Source organism: Galeopterus variegatus, unplaced genomic scaffold (assembly GCF_000696425.1).
Source record: "Galeopterus variegatus unplaced genomic scaffold, G_variegatus-3.0.2 Scaffold27453, whole genome shotgun sequence".
Lineage (NCBI taxonomy): Eukaryota > Metazoa > Chordata > Mammalia > Dermoptera > Cynocephalidae > Galeopterus > Galeopterus variegatus.
The window spans coordinates 2358-2856 of NW_007753564.1; positions in this window are offsets into that span (position 1 = coordinate 2358).

Consider the following 499-nt stretch of genomic DNA (forward strand, 5'->3'; position numbering starts at 1 on the left):
TGGTGTTGAGCATTTTCTCATAAACCTGTCGGCCATTTGTATGTCTTCTTTTGAGAAATACTGATTAAGCTCCTTTTCCCATTTTTAAATCAGATTATTTGTTTTTTACTGCTAATTTTTTTGAGTTCCATGTATATTCTTGATATTAATCACTTGTTGGATGCATAGTTTGCAAATATTTTCTCCCATTCTGCAGGTTGTCTTTACACTCTGTTGATGGTTTTCTTTGCTGTAGAGAAGATTTTTAGTTTGTTATAATCTCATTTGTTTATTTTTTCTTTGGTTGCCTGTGCTTTTGAGGCGGTCTTATTCTTAAAGACTTTGATCAGTCCTACATCCTGAAGTGCTTCCCCTCTGTTTTCTTCTTGGAATTTTATAGTTTCACGTCTTATATTTTAATTTTTAATCCATTTTAAGTTGCTTTTGGTATAAGGTGAGAGGTATGGCTCTAGCTACCCATGGATATCCAGTTTTCCCAGCACCACTGCTGAAGAGGCTG